The sequence below is a fragment of the Equus przewalskii genome, unplaced genomic scaffold (assembly GCF_037783145.1).
Source record: "Equus przewalskii isolate Varuska unplaced genomic scaffold, EquPr2 ChrUn-12, whole genome shotgun sequence".
Taxonomy (NCBI): Eukaryota; Metazoa; Chordata; class Mammalia; order Perissodactyla; family Equidae; genus Equus; species Equus przewalskii.
This window is the reverse complement of record NW_027228749.1, coordinates 844,361-858,186: the sequence shown is the minus strand read 5'-3', so window position 1 is coordinate 858,186 and position 13,826 is coordinate 844,361. Positions and strand designations below refer to the sequence as shown.

Genomic DNA, 13,826 nt, shown 5'->3' with positions numbered 1-13,826 from the left:
TAAATTAGGTCGTATCCTTTAAGGGCTGCTTCCGGAAGAAAATCTCTAATACCCAGAGCCCCGGCCCAGTGGGAAGTTCCTGTGAGTGTCTCCCTGGTAACCTGTGAAGTCTGTTGTGTCACTCCCTTTGGCTGCACATCAAGCCCCCATGCAACCCTGGGGAAGCTTTTTCTGACGCTCAGTTTACCAATGTCTTTGTGAAGCAGACCCCGAACTGCAGGGGACGGGCGTTGCAAGCAGAGACGATCTCAGAGTGTGGACAATCCCTCACCCCCACCAGCACCAAAGGGCCTGGCTCCTTCCCCATGAGCCTCTCTTCAGCCCTGGACAGCCAGCTACTGCTTGGAAAAGGAAAAAGGAGAAGAAACAAGGTAGTTAAGGCACAGGTGGCCAGCTCTCTCAGTCAGGGGGATGCAGAGTCTGTTCTCACCTGGATCTGGGAGGAAGAGGAGCTGCTCCGTTCACTCAGGAATTTTCTCTCTGCTAGTGAGCTCTAGTCTTGGAACTCCCTGGACTTTGAACAAATATTGATTTAAAAGCTGATGTATTTAACAGGGACTTGTGGTCTGAGTTCAAGTGACCTCTGTCCTGCTTTCTGCCAGCTGGGTGGGCCCTGAGCTGGGCAAACCTGAAAAACCCTCAACAAACCCAATGCTCTGACCCACCTGTCTAACTGTGCAAGATGTTGCTGCTCGCCTGCCCCTCCCAGAGAAGAAGAGGGGAGAGAAGAGGGAAGAACAGGCAGGGAGGAGATGCCTTTGCCTTCCTCCATTCTTTCCCTTCAGCAAATACCTTGGTCACACTCAACCAACACCCAACTGGTTAAGAGCCTCCACTGTCCCCATCCCAAGGTCAGGGCTGAGGGTCATCACCCGAGCATCCTCATGAGCTGAGATTGTCTTTGGAAGCAGTAACCTGTGTAACCCTCACCCAGTAGAAGGCCAGCAATGGAGCAAAGCCCCTCATGTACCCATCCTTCCTCACCTCCGCCTGGGGAGTTCTTCCTAGCATGCTCCCTCGGAGTTCAGCATAAAGCCCCTGCTCTTATTTCCCAGGTTCCCTTCCTCTTCTTGTATATTCTCTCTTCTCTGTCTCTCTCTTTTTTCCTCTCTGTCTCACCTGAGTGCTGTTTCTATTCTCCAACCTACGGACAATTGTCCTCCCCTTCCACACACTCAGAGCCTCTCAGGCAAGCTCAGCAGGGAAGGTGGAAGGCATTTCCACAGGCTCCTCAGCCCGGCTGCCTTGGCAGTGGAGTGGTGCCCTCCTCCACCCCTCGTCCCAGCCAAGAGCAGCAATTGATGTCTATCAGCAGCACCCACAATACGTAAACATAGCACTGGGCTTCTCACCAACCTGGATCCTCAGCCCACACTGGAAATTAGGGCAAGAGATTGCCCCAGGCAGTGAAGCAAAGAGACCACAGGCTGAGGACAGGGTGGCCTCACCCTCTTCCACCCACACTGGAAGGGCCATGCGTCTTCCCTAGGTCTTGGCTTTCCCCAGCAAAGGTATAGCCCAAGCCACAGGGTAAACGGTCGAAAGTGACAAACATCTGAGCAGCTAATTCAAATCAGGTCATCTCCACCTCGAAGCTATGCCCCCTGGGCCGCCTGTATACCTTCTGAAGCATAAGGGTAGAGTGGGGAAGTCTGGGTTTAAGACCAGAACACCTAGGTTCAAATTCTGACTCTGCCACTTCCCAGGTGTTGGATCTAGAGTAATTTATTTTAACTCTGAGTCTCACTTGCCTTTATCACCCGTAAATAGTTGTTATAGTGTTTTTAGAAATTTTTGTTTGTTTGTTTGTTTTCAGTTTTTTGGAGGAAGATTAGACCTGTGCTAACTGCTGCCAATCGTCCTCTTTTTGCTGAGGAAGGCTGGCCCTGAGCTAACATCCATGCCCATCTTCCTCTACTTTATATGTGGGACACCTGCCACAGCATGGCTTTTGCCAAGCGGTGCCATGTCCTCGCCCAGGATCCGAACCGGCGAACCCCAGACTGCCGAGAAGCAGAATGTGCGCGCTTAACCACTGCGCCACTGGGCTGGCCCTAGAAATTTTTTTATATTGAGTCAAAATATCTCTGACTTCTGCCCGTAAGTCCTAATGCTTCCCTCTAGAGCTGTTCTCCAGAGCAGCCCTTCACATAGTTGAAGGCTGTTCTATCCCCCATAAGCCTTCCTTGGTATTCAGTGAATGCCCCGCATTCTGTAAGGTGGTCTGCCTAGGCCATGACTTCAAAACTTCTTGCCCTGGACCCCAGCTGATTGGTCAGTGTCCCTCTTAAAATCACGGGTCTAAAGGGGAAACTTCAAGGTGAGGGAATTATTCTGTATCTTGAGTGTGGAGGTGGCTGTGCAATTGTCTACAATTACCAAAGTTCATCAAGCAATCACCTAAAATAGATTAATTGTATTCCATGTAAATAATCTTAATTTTTAAATTAAGGAGTCTAAGTCAGTAAATTTATTCTTCAAACTTCTAAAATAAAAAAAGTTGGATGGTAAAAAAAAAAATCTCCCTCACTGTAGAGCTTACACTCAGTCCCCATTTAAAAGGCTTCTCAGCCACAACTAGAAGGACCCACAACTAAAATAGACAACTGTGTACTTGAGGGATTTGGAGACAAAAAGCAGAAAAATAAAAAAAAAGGAAAAAAAGAAGGTTGGCAACAGTTGTTAGCTCAAGTGCCAATCTTTACCAAAAAAATAAATAAATAAAATAAAAGGCTTCTCAGACTCGCCCTTCATCCCAGCACCAATGGAACAAATAGCCACAAGCCTTCACACTGGAAAGAGAAGAGGCCTTAACATGCAGAGACAGTGTTGGTTCAAAATTGAATAGAAATGAGCAATTGCTTTTTTAAAAAAATGACAAAACTCTTTCCCAGTGAAATTCATATCAAAGCTCAATCTCAAGTTCCTGTGCCTGATGCACCTGAAGCCCATCACTGAGATGTCGTTGCTTGGAGATGAAGGAAGGTTTATTCAAATTAGCCAAAATGAGCAGGTGGGAGGATAGGTTCTCTCAAATCCACCTTAACAAGAGAAGAAAGCCTGGGGTTTTATAGAGCTAAGGGGCTTAGCACGAGGAGTTTTGGAGAAACAAAGGGGAAATTCGTGTTTCTTTCCTTCTAGATAAGCCCTTGGACAATCTGACTTCTAGGTGTCAACAGGAGCTCAAGGCTGGTTTCAGGTGATCGTAACTTCCTTGAAGGCATTCTTTTTCTTCTATATAACAAGCTCATAAATCTTTGTGACCATTGAGTCACCCCTCAGGTTAAACAAGAAAACAGCAAATTGACAAGATTAACTTCTTTTCACCTGTGCCTGTGTTGGGAACCAAGCTCAAAAGGTAATTATGTTCTTATTGAATATTTACAGTAACCCTCAGGTACCAGCTTCAGAATGTTGAGCTGAATGGGATTTGCCCTCATTGAAATTTGGATTAAAAAAAATCTCCTGCCTGGGGGCTGGTGTAGTGGTTAAGCTGGCGAGCTCCACTTCAGCAGCCCAAGGTTCACAGGTTCGGATCCTGGGCACAGACCCAGCACTGCTCATTAAGTCATGCTGTGGTGGCATCCCACAAAAAATAGAGTAAGATTGGCAGGGACGTTAGCTCAGTGACAATCTTCCTCAAGCAAAAACAGTAAGATTGGCAACAGGTGTTAGCTCTGGGCCAATCTTCCTCACCAGAAATAAAACAAAACAAAAAAACCCCTCATGCCTATAAGTGAATCTAATTAATGCAAAGCAGAGTAAATATTTTTGTTGATTACTTAGATATAGACATTAGTGAGAAGGGAAAATAACATTGTTTATTATGTTCCTGGTAACCCTTTATATCCATTATTCTGTTTAACCCTCAGCATGACCCTATGAGATGATACCCCATTTTACAGGTAAGAAAGGGATAATTATTCTGCCCAAGATAACCTGGCTCAGAAGGATCAAGGAGCCCCTCTGTCTCCTTAGGTGGTGTTTTGTCTCTACAATAAGGCCTTCCACTATCCAGGGAAAAAATGTGATCTCCTTCCCTAGAGGTATTCAAGCAGAGCTGGTGATGGTCTGTATCACGTCCTGCAGAAAGATGTCCTGCATTGTTAGGGAGGTGAGAGTAGGTAATTTCTTGGGTCCTTTCCAGTTCTAAGATTCTGTGATCCTAAATACCATGGGTCCTAAGGCACCCCTGCCCGTGAGGGCGTGTGGTATGAGTCCTGGTGCGTGTGTAGAGGGAGTGCAGGTAAGAGGTATGAGCATGGGCTTTGGTATCAAAGAGCTATTGAACCCCAGATACGCCATTAATAAGTTTTGCATGTTTTTATTGTGAGCTCAAGTTTGTCTGGGCTTTGTCTGTGGGAACCCTTGACAGCCTGGTGGAGAGTTTTCTTTTGTTTTTGTCAGGCAGCACCTCTCCATATGCCTGGAATGATGAGGAGATGCACTAACCACCTGGGGCCAATTCATGTAGGTTACTCGCCTTGGTGTTTCTAGAAAACAATTAATGTTAGTTACAACCCCGACCCCCCTAAAGGCAGAGCTATGGTTGGGAATTTGCAAGAGAAAACTCTTTTTTTCTTCCCAGAGTGCAGGCCAAGACAGACAGTTTCTTTGTTATCCCTGATATGTTTTTACCTGTTCTATTTTTTCCACAAATACATCCTTCTTCATCATATTTATATGTTATGTTTATGGATTATTTTCTGTTTCTCCCACACCAGAATATAAGTCCCCCAGAAGCAGTGATTCTTATTTTTTTGTCGCCGTGTCCCACGTGCCTCGAATATAAGCCTAGCTTATAGAAAGCTTTCAAAAAATGTTACTGAATGAATGAGTGAATAAATGAATCTCCTTTTGCCAGCAAGACTGGTTTTTAGCCCACCTTTCACTGGGAATGTAGCCTTTTGAGGGTTCAGCTCTATGCAGGGTCTCAGTTCCTAGGTCTTACCTCCTGTCCCAAAGTGACCCTGTGAAAACGAACTGCTTGGTTACTGGTTTTCAGCTTTCTCTTCACTTATGGACCTGAGAGATTTCTTTCCTTTCCTCCAAGTTCAATTATTTGAAAAAAAATGTTTGATATATTTTACCTGGTATTTCTATGAACTTTGTATAGGGAGGGTTTTCAGATTATCTAGTCTGCTATGTTTCCAGAAATGGTTCTACCATTTAGCAGCTATTTTGCCTCTCAAAGTTCCAGTTTTTTTGTGTGTGAGGAAGATTGGCCTTGAGCTAACATCTGTTGCCAATCTTCCTCTTTTTTGCTTGAGGAGGATTGTCACTAAGCTAACATCTGTGCCAACCTTCCTCTATTTTATGTGGGATGCCACCACAGTGTGGCTTGATGAGTGGTGCCATGTCTGCACCCAGGATCCGGACCTGCGAACCCTGAGCCACTGATCGGACCACGTGAACTTAACCACTATGCCACTGGGCTGGCCCCATCGAAGCTCCAGCTTTTTCATCTGTAAAACATAGGTAATACTAACGACCTTGTAGGATTTCTTGGAGACTTAAGTAAGAAGACATTTGTAGATCACCCAGAACCTCGTAAATGCTCAGTGCTTAATAACATTATTATTATCGTTTTTGCAAGTTACGCCTTCTTAATTCAAGGGCACACATTGTACATGGAAATTAACGGGCTAGAAGTACACAGTGGGTGACTCAGGAGTTTGGGATGTTTGGGGCATTGTGGATGGCATTGTGGGTGGCATGCTTGCCCACTTACATCACAGCGTTTGTGCAACTGGTCAAAAACAGAAAACTGGAAAGACTTCCCGATGCTTCCCAACACTTTTCCCACCACATCACAAAACAAACTGATAAGAGTTGTATAGTTCCCTGGAGTAAACAGATGAGGCTTTTCAAGGCTGCAGTGACCTACCTGGGCCAGCTGCCCCAAGCTCTGCCCAGACTCCCCAAATGTTGAAGGGTCAGTATTCCAGCATACTCATAGAAAACTATAAAACATCACTGAGAGCAACTGAAGAAAACTTAAGTAAATGAAGATTATACCATATTCATAGATTGAAACTTCAACACTATAAAGATGTTCATTTTCTCCAAACTGATGTACAGATTAATATATTTCCAGTTGAACTTCCATGGGGTTTGTTTGTTTATTTGTGGGTTTGTTTGTTTAGTGGAGCTTAAGATAGTTCTGAAAAGTTAGAATCAGAAAGCTGTAGTGGGTAACAAGACAGTAGAATGACAGTAATTACTACAATATGACATGGGCACAAGATAGACAAATGGACCAATGGAACAGACTACAGAGCCCCCAAACAGACCAATACAAATAAACACAATTGATTTATGACAAAGAACAGAGAGAAAGGCTTTTCTTTTTCAGTACATTGTTCTGGTGTATTCCTTTTGGGTCTGGTTTACTTCATTCAATATGACATTTGTGAGATGTATCCCTGTTGCTGTGTGTAGCTATGGTTCATCTGTGTTCATCTGGGGATTCCACTTATATATTGCCCAAATATCAGGCAGAATTTTGGGTGACGCTTGCTTAGGGGGTAACACACTATCCTGACTTTGGGGATTCTGGAAAGATTCAAGCTCTTGAGCTATATGGTGGTTACACAGGTGTTTATGACTGAATATTTTAGTTTTATACACTTTTCAGTATATATACTACATCTGACAATTAATAAAGTTAAGAAAGAAATTTTTAAAGCTATGATATGTGTATAGCATGCTGGGGTAAACAGAAGAAGCTCTTCAAGGCTGGAAGTGACCCACCTGAGGTTTCAGTTGCCCTTGGCCCTTCCTGGCCCATCCAAAAGTGGAAAGGACCAATATCTTGGCATTCCAATAACCTATTTATGCCATACCTGAGCATCCTGGTCAGGAAACTTTGATCTCTCCACTTCAATTTTTTTTTTTTAAAGATTTTATTTTTCCTTTTTCTCCCCAAAGCCCCCAGTACATAGTTGTATATTTTTAGTTGTGGGTCCTTCTAGTTGTGGCATGTGGGACGCCACCTCAGCATGGCCTGATGGTCCTCGCCCAGGATCCGAACCAGCAAAACCCTGGGCCACTGAAGCAGAGCACGCGAACTTAACCACACGGCCACGGGGCCGGCCCCATGGTTTTTGGTGTTTTTTTTATTGTGATAAAACATACACGCCAGTTCATCAAACCACGCTGAGGCAGCGTCCTACATGCCACAACTAAAAGGACCCACAACGAAGAATATACAACTATGTCCTGGGGGGCTTTGGGGAGAAAAAGGAAAAAATAAAATCTTTAAAAAAAAAAAAAACATACACGCCAGCCCTGGTAATCTAGTGGTCAAGATGTGGTGGTTCCCAGTCAGGGAACCACACCACCCATCTGTTGGTTGTCATACTGTGATGTGATGCTGAAAGCTATGCCACTGGTATTTCAAATACCAGCAGGGTCACCCAAGGTGGACAGGTTTCAATGGAGCTTACAGACTAGGAAGAAGATCGAGCCACCCACTTCCAAAAAAACTGGCCATGGAAACTCTATGAGTTGCAGCAGAGCATTGTCTGACATAGTGACCGGAAGGAGAGAGGATGGTGCAAAAAGACCAGGCAGGGTTCAGCTCTGCTGTGCACAGGGTCACCAGGAGTAAGGATCGACTCAATGGCACTCACAACAACAAAGGCACACGTAACATAAAATTTGCCAGTTTAACCATTTCGAGTGTACAATTCAGTGGCATTATGCACAGTCACAGTGTTGTGCAACCATCACTGCCATCCATGTCCAGAACTTTTTCATCTTCCCAAAATGAAACTCTATACCCATTAAACAACAACTCCCATTTTCTCCTGCCCCTAGGCCCTGGCAACTGCTATTCTATTCTCCGTCTCCATGAATTGGACTACTCTAGGTACCACGTGTAGGTGGAATCACACAGTATTTCTCTTTTTGTGACTGGCTTATTTCACTTAGCAAATGTCTTCAAGGTTCATCCATGTTGTAACATGTGTCAGAATTTCCTTTCTTTTAAAGGCTGAATAATATTCTATTGTATGTATATACTACATTTTATTCACCCATTCATCTAGCAATGAATGGGCTGCTTCCACCCTTTTGGCTATTGTGAATAATGCTACTATGAACATGGGTGTACAAATATCTGTTTGAGTCCCTGCTTTCAGTTCTTTTGGGTAGATACCCAGAAGTGGAATTGCTGGATCATATGGTAGTTCTATGTTTAATTTTTTTGAGGGCCCACCATACTATTTTCCACAGAATCTGCACCATTTTACATTCCCACTAACAACACATAAGGATTCCAATTTCTCCACATCCTCATCAACACTTGCTATTTTCTCTTTATTTGATAATAGTCATCCTAATGGGTGTGAGGTGACATCTCATTGTGGTTTTGTTCTGCCTTTCTCTGATGATTAGTGATGCTGAGCATCTTTTCATGTGCTTATTGAGCATTTGTGTATCTTCTTTGGAGAAATTCTATTCAAGTCCTTTTTAATCAGTTGTTTGGGGTTTTTTTCTTGTTGAGTTGTACCACCTCAATTTTTTGACTATGAAACAAAGACATGGGAGGTAAAATGACTTAGCCAAGGTCACCCCAAGATTATGGCAGAGCCATGGCTAAAACCCTGCACTTTTATTTCCAAGGCCTATAAGCTTTCTACTACCCCAGTCTACCTGGCTCAGTACAGTTCCAGCCTCTACCCTTTGCATTTGAGATCCATCCCTGATATCCTTATATTTTCACTCCAACTGCAGATCTGATTATCCCAATATTATCTTGTCTTTTTAGTAGCTCATTAACTTGCCTAGAGCCTGGCATTTCAAGCTCCAGTGGTTTTCTATCGCTGTCCTGAGTCAATGTTTATGACAGTCCCTTTATTACTCTCGCTTCATCCACCACCTGAAGAAGCAATCCGGGTACTCTGCATACCTTTGGAGGAATTTATTAGGCCAGGGTCCAGATGCAGAACTGAGATATATGTTTTACAGCAGTGTGAGCAGATGAGCAAGAGGAGGGGCAAAGCCACTCTCCTCTGCCGTATCACACATTGTGGCCCCACGTGATTGCTGATCTGAACTGTGGAGTTTTTTTCAGCAACCACAGGGCAGGTCAGGAGAGGCCTGAGGACCCCTGAGAGCTGTGAATTATTAACACTTGCAAGCTGGCTGCAAAAAATACCTTAGTAGTCATTCCCTCCCTCTTCCTTTTCCCAGCGGAGGGTTCAGAATACAAAATCCTTTTGTATCAAAAGAAAAACTGAGGCGCAGAGCAAGAACAATCCACGTCCTGGGTTCCTGCATGTACCAAAGTCTGGGCGCTCTCAGAGTATGGATTAGGGTCTGTGTTTGCCTCTCTCTGAGAGACAGAGAGACAAAGGACCAGTGGTCTTTAGGAAGTTGGAACCCTGTCTTAAAGAGCCAGCTTCTCAGGGCCCCTAGAGGGACCAGCCTGGGAATGGAGAACAGCAAGGAAAGTGCCAGGGATCTCAAAGCCACAGCACCTGCCTGACTCCACTTCCCACAGAGAGACTGGGTACCATCCTGTCCACGGGTAAAGGGCCAGTGAGAGAGAATGAAGACTAGGAACAGTCTAGTGGGTCCAAGTCTGTGGCATGATTTAAAAGACATCCCTGCCTCCAAGTATTGCCTCCATCAGAATGGGTCCAGTGCCCCCTGATATTCTAGTTTGGAGAGTAAACTAATCCATGCGCACTGTGATTTTCCCCATTGCTTAGAATTCCAACATGCCAGAAAAAAAGCACTGCCTGCCTTCACTATCTGCTGAAGAAGGTACATTTTCTTCTTAGAAGCCCAAGTCAGGATGCGGCTGGTCCAGTGTGATTTGCCTGAAGGTGGAGTGCAGCCTCTGGGCCCCGCCAGCTACAGGGGTGCCTGCAATTCCACCCTCAGCAGCATGTCCTTTGCTAAATGTTATCTTTTCCTTTCCCCTCGATCATACTGGAAATATCCTGGAGAGCAAAGTATTAAATCCCTTCTTCAAAGAATTAGGCACCAGGAAGGCCTGGGATTCCTGGTGGCTGTCAGAAGGCTGAGGAAATGCAGATGTCGCAAAATCCGGGAGGTGTTTCCTCAACTCCTTTGGCCAAAGACAGAGCTTGGCAGAGTGTGAGAGAGGAGCTCGGTTCTGGGATTCACATGGCTATGGCTTGCGGGGCACCTCTCAGGAGGCAATAAGCTGAGGAAAATGGGGGATCTGCAGCTACAAGGCCATGTGCTGTGTGACTTTGGCATCCAGGAGGCAGTGTGGTCCTGAGTTGGAGAGAGGAGACCTCTTCCTATTTGTTCACACAGCACAGTGTGGATTTGTGCTGGTGGCAGGGGGTCACCCCAGACCAGAGGACAGACAGAGCTGTGACTGCAGCCATTTCTGCTATCAGGCTGGTCTGTCCTGTAGAAACAGGTTATCCCTGTACAAACCAGTGTGCAGAGCAGATGGCAGTGTTTGGGCTGCTGAGCCAGCAGCCCTGCGGGCCTGGTCTCCGGTCAGCAGGAGGCCTGGCTGCAAAGGAACCTGGTGTCCTCTGTGACCAGGGAGGGACAAGACAGACTCTCCGGGACACCACAGTGACTTGAGCAGACAGATTTCTCTGCCTCCTATCTAAAAAGACAGAGCTTGAAGACAGTATCCTTGCTCAGCCAGTCACTACAGACTGGAAATTAGAAATGCAACTGAGAGAGGCGTTCTTTCCAGGACCTGCCCTGTTATCCTGATACTCAAACCCCTGAAGCTGCCACTCTGTCTCCACAACAAAACAGTGCTGACTTCCTGCTCACATGACATAACCAAGTACTCTGGGCAAGAGGCCAGTGGGGACGGTGGCTGGGGGTGGGGATTGAAATGCCTACACAGCTTTGCTCTAAGTGCCCTCTGGCCCTGAGGTTTGGTTTCCTTCCAGAAGACTGTCAGCTGTGCCAGAGGAGTCAGTTCACTCTTCTCCAGGGGAGATGCTGGGTCTCTCATCAGGCCCGTGGAGCCAGGAGGGGCTGAGGCCAAGGCAGAAAAGGGTACTAGACCCCTCTTCTCTGTCAGCCTCTGAGGTGCTTCCTTCCAGTCACCTGGGCTGCTGACTGTTAGGCCAGTCACAAAGCAAATGTAAGCCCCAAATCAGACCAAGGATCAGAGGTGCTCTCCACAACTAACACCCCACAAGCTCACAGTAAGAGCCATGTGTGGATGTAGCCAGTGACAAATAGAAATGGCAGGCAATAGGATATATTGGAGTATATGAGGAAGCCATCTGGTGTAAACCTAATTTAGCCTGACTTTGTTTTTTCCAAAAGGGCCTGACAGTGGCCATTGAGTGTGCCTTGTACATCTGCTTTAAATATTTACTATGGCAAGAACAAATGGCCTTAAGATAAAGGTGCAACTTCCCCCTACATTGGTATTTCCGTAAGGATAAGCATCTTTCCTTAGGCTAGGAACTGATTGCTGTGCTCACCTTTGGCCACCCAGCTCACCTGTGACCACCCAGCTCAAGACAACAGACCTGCCACCCTGCTGTGTTCACTGAGACAGCAGACCTACCTGCTGTGTCCATCAATCGCTGGGCCAACAGAGCAGTCTCACGACTGTTGTAAAAGGGACATTTCAATCATACGTGAAACATCCTCTTTGGGGGTATATAACCACTCCGTGCACCCCACTTCTTTGGTGCCCTTTCTTCCTACAGGCCATGGTCCTCACATTTTAGCTCAGAATAAACTCACCCAAATTTTCATTTATAGATTCATTATGGATTATCTTCATCGACACCAGACAAGCTTCAAGGGGAAGTGTGACAGAATAGTAAAATTTTCTCTCTACATGCAGATGTGGCCTCTGGCATACTCATTACCTAAAAGTCCGCTATGATTGAGTAAAATGTGGAAATTAGTCACAAAAGCTAAAATGATCTTTGGCTTCAGCGAACAGATGAGGTTCTGACTATGCTGAGGTCTGAGCCCCACACACACTTGACAAGGGAGCTTGACAAGCTAGTCTTTGTTCAGAGGAGAGGGACAAGGATTGAAACTGTGCCGTAAGGAATAGTTGGGAGGAACTCGGGATATTTAGCTCATTGAGGAGAAATGTTAGTGAGAACGATTCACTTTCTTCAGAGATTTGACAGACTCCCACGTAGAAAGGAAACTAAGCACGGATAACAGCCCACATCTACTGGGTCCTTACCATGTGCCAAGCACAGTGCTAATTGTTTTACATACATCTTCTCATTTAATCTAAACGTCAGTCCTTGGATGTAAGTGCTGTTATTATTCCCATTCTACAGATGAGGAAAATTCAGAAAAGTTGAGACACTTGCCCCAGGTCACATAGTAAGTGGTGGAGTCAGGAGATGAACCCAGATGGTCTGACTCCTGTACCTGGGACTTCACCACCATCCAGAGACAAGCTCTGTGTGGAGCCCCCAACAGAATTAGGAGCAACGGTTGGCAGTTAAAGGGAGGCAAGTAGAGGCAACATGAGGAAGAATTTTTAAACAGCTGAAAGTGTTCAACAGAGAATGTTGGGTGAGAACAAGCTACACACCACGAGAGAGATGAAGGCTGAGGGCGCAAGAGGTATTACATAGAACAGCTTGCAAGGGGCATTCCAGCAGCAGCAGCACCTGCGAACTTGTTAGGTGTACAGATTCTTGGACCCCACCGCACCCCTGCTGAATCCAAAACTCTGTGGCTGGGCCTGGCCATCTGTATTTTAATAAGCCGTCCTGGTGATTCTGATACTCACTCAAATCTGAGAACCACTGGCATAGAAGTTTCTGCACCCTGCCGGGTACTGGACTAGATGACTGCTTTAGTTCCTTCCATTTCTTTTCTTTCTTTCGTTTTTCTTTTTTGAGGAAGATTAGTCCTGAGCTAACATCTGCTGCCAATCCTCCTCTTTTTGCTGAGGAAGACTGGCCCTAAGCTAACATCCATGCCCATCTTCCTCTACTTTATACGTGGGACGCCTGCCACAGTTCCTTCCATTTCTAAGGCCTCACAATTCTACAGAAGTAAGATAAAAAATATGACTTAACATTTAACCAGATTTTCTTTTCATGTTGATCACTTACTAGTAATATCTTGAAAACAATGTATCAGTTGCTAAATTGTGTAATTGGACTCAGGAACGTTAGACATTGAAAGGCCAACAGGATAAATATTTGAGAGGCTGTAGGCGAGGGCCTGCCCCTCAGGCCCCCACCAGGATGCAGCCTACATTCTAGCCACCTCATTTGCTCCCTTGGTTTCCAAACAAGCCGGGTACGTCCCCACTCCTTGTTTGTTCAAAATGTTCCTACAGCTGAAAAACACCTACCCCTGCCTTTGAAATCCTACTTCTTTAAAATTTCTATTCAAATGTCACTTTGTCCACGAAAGTGCCTAACACTATCTAGTACACAGGCAGTCTCCCTTTCTTCCTCCCTTCTCTCCTTTCTGACTTTCCTCTCAGTTCTGGAGGACTTACAGCACTTGGCACATTCTGCTTCATCTCACAGGGATGGGACCTTTCCCAACAGAGCGTGCTTTCCTTGAGAGCGGGATGGTCCTCAGTCACATCGACCTGACAGTGCCTAACGCAAGATAACGTTCAGTGAGGAGTGATCAGAAGCAGCATTTTAAGAAAACTACGTATGCAACTGTTTGCAGGATGGACAGACACTGCACGACTGGCAAGAAGCAAGCCTTCTGTGATTCAATTTCAAGCCCTGAGGTCTTTGCAGAACTTTGAGGTTTCTGCAATAACCTATGTGAATACATGTGTCTGCTGGTGCCAACTGGCCCCACTTACACGCATCTATAGCCCTGTTATCTTGTGTTCGTAATTATCATTG

At 45.5% G+C, this 13,826-nt stretch overlaps 1 protein-coding gene across 12 annotated transcripts in view; it reads right to left on the bottom strand.

Annotated features, from left to right (window-relative positions):
- The window catches only part of PDZK1 (PDZ domain containing 1), a 48,670-nt gene that overhangs the window by 30,909 nt on the left and 3,935 nt on the right, over nucleotides 1-13,826 (bottom strand). Inside the window, exons 1-2 of one of the 12 annotated variants that reach the window (XM_008528218.2) lie at nucleotides 985-1,338; nucleotides 431-514 (exon numbers count right to left, since the gene is read on the bottom strand). The exons of 1 other annotated variant lie outside the window; for it this stretch is intronic. The gene's annotated coding sequence lies outside the window, so the exon portion shown is untranslated. Of the gene's footprint in view, nucleotides 1-187; nucleotides 339-430; nucleotides 515-984; nucleotides 1,339-13,826 lie in introns of those variants that run through there. 10 more of the 12 variants (XM_008528219.2, XM_070607569.1, XM_070607570.1 and 7 more) reach the window with 10 other exon arrangements.